General features: G+C 27.8%; 1 protein-coding gene across 1 annotated transcript in view; it reads right to left on the bottom strand.

The window, feature by feature from the left end:
- Positions 1 to 2,342, bottom strand: part of LOC111688911 — a 30,377-nt gene that overhangs the window by 11,242 nt on the left and 16,793 nt on the right. The window lies entirely within an intron of this gene.

The raw sequence follows: 2,342 nt of genomic DNA, 5'->3' as shown, positions 1-2,342 counted from the left end.
GAACTAGAACAGAACTAGAACAGAACTAGAACAGAACTAGAACAGAACTAGAACAGAACTAGATCAGAACTAGAACAGAACTAGAACAGAACTAGAACAGAACTAGAATAGAACTAGAACAGAACTAGAACAGAACTAGAACAGAAATAGAACAGAAATAGGACAGAACTAGAACAGAACTAGAACAGAACTAGAACAGAACTAGAACAGAACTAGAACAGAACTAGAACAGAACTTAAACAGAGCTAGAACAGAACTAGAGTAAAATTAGAACAGAACTAGAACAAAACTGAACTAAAGCTATCACCTTCGTTGTTACGGTATGGGTGCCGGCCGGATACATGTGTCAATTCGGTTTATAGGACATCCATTTGTTGACTAGCAATCTGCAAACATGGGATGTTAAGCTGGACTGTGGTGGGTTTATAAGTACCCAAATACCGTGCTCTGTTAGCAATTTAATCTCAATTATGGGAAATTATTCTGAAAGGTGCAGCTGTCACATGTGATGGTAACTGATAGATATCAGTAAAATCAGATAAATATCAGTCAGTTTACGTGAGCCACTCTTTCAGTAGGCTTACCACCTTTTTGCAAATGTTTTATTTGATGTTTAAAAACAACGATTTATATGCGAAAAAATTACACATTTTAAAATATGATTTCATATACATACAGATGTATGTAAACCAACAACATTTAATACATTGTTTACATTATGTAAAATACATGTAAATATCTATCTAAATGTTTTACATTTTCAAACACACTAAGTACAAAAAAAAAACAAACAAATAATATTCTTAAGAATTTCTCTTGAACTTGTTTGGTTAACTACAAAAACAACAATGTTAGTAAATTGTAAATTTAATTGTTTTTTATAACTCATATACATATGTATTAAAAAAATCAACAAAGTTCAAGTTAAATGGTTCATAACATTGACTTTAAACCTCAAATCTTGTTTTTTTTATATCAAATTAGAAGTTGATGATTTCTGTTTTCATTTCTATTTTCATTCTTGTTTGTTTTGTTTTTCTATTATTCATATTCTTTGTAGACGTGAGTGTGTGTGGTTGCCGAACTCGTGGTTTTAGTTGAAGTTTGCGTTAAATTTGGTTACATTTAAGCGAAAGTGTTTTAACTACAAACAAACAATTAAATTTTATCTTTAAAATTTATAAAAAACTTGGTCAAAACAATTTTTTTTTTTTTTGAAAATTTTCTGTTTAAAGTACTCATACAGCAAAAAAAAGAAATCAAAATAAATAAAAATAGAGTGTAAAATACTCGTACCCTATGGGTAGCTGTAGATTGTTTAAACAAAGAAAGAACCGTTGTTTCTTTTTTTTCTTATTTAAATAAAATTGGTTTAATGAAAGGTCTTGGTTTTTTGTTATTTCTTTTATTTATGCGTTTTAGCCATTTCTTTTCATTCATAGAGATTTTTTATACGAATTTGCTTCAAGATTTGTACACTGAAAAAAAAGATTCGTTTTGCTTTATCACCATTGAAAGAACTGTCACTAATTTGTCACTTTTGATACCCATTTTTATATCAATATTGTTGTCATTCTGTTGACAACGTTGATATTGAAAATGTACAATATCGGTCCGAGATCTATTCTACCTTGCTTCATTAACTGTTTCAAAAGATGAGCTATATAAAAATTCCTAAATTTCTTATACATTTGACCTTAATAATTTTAAATAAAACTTTTCAAAATAAATAATTATATTTTATTGTTTTATCGCACAAATATTTAAGCAAACAAATTTTTATGTTAATTTTTTTTATCAAAAGAATAGAATTGATTTATAATTATTAACAAAAATATTTCTTTACTGCTATTTATAATTTTTACTAAAAATTTTTTCTAAATTTGGTTCTTTTCTTTTATATTTACAGACTGATGTTATACACGAATTACGTCCACGATCTATGGATGGTGTTGTTGATTCGGGTGTATCATTAAATGGTGACAGTAGTTGTGGCCCAGATTCCGGTGACCATCTACAAAATCAGCAGGTATGTTGTGAGAAAAAAACTTTAGTTTGTAAAAATTAATCAATTTGAATTGAATTTTTTAAATTATTTAGCTTTATTTAAAAGTAGTGATCGTTGTAAACACTTGTGATATTTTGGAAATTTACAAACTAAAAATAATAACGGGATTTTAAAGAATGTCTACGTTATCAATGCTGTATTTGGGAATTTTAGAACTAGAGAGAATGTTAGATAGGTAGATAGATAGATAGATAGATAGATAGATAGATAGATAGATAGATAGATAGATAGATAGATAGATAGATAGATAGATAGATAGATAGATAGATAGATA

The sequence above is a fragment of the Lucilia cuprina genome, chromosome 6 (genome assembly GCF_022045245.1).
Source record: "Lucilia cuprina isolate Lc7/37 chromosome 6, ASM2204524v1, whole genome shotgun sequence".
Taxonomy (NCBI): domain Eukaryota; kingdom Metazoa; phylum Arthropoda; class Insecta; order Diptera; family Calliphoridae; genus Lucilia; species Lucilia cuprina.
The sequence above is the reverse complement of the archived record's forward strand: the minus strand, read 5'-3'. Positions and strand labels throughout refer to the sequence as shown.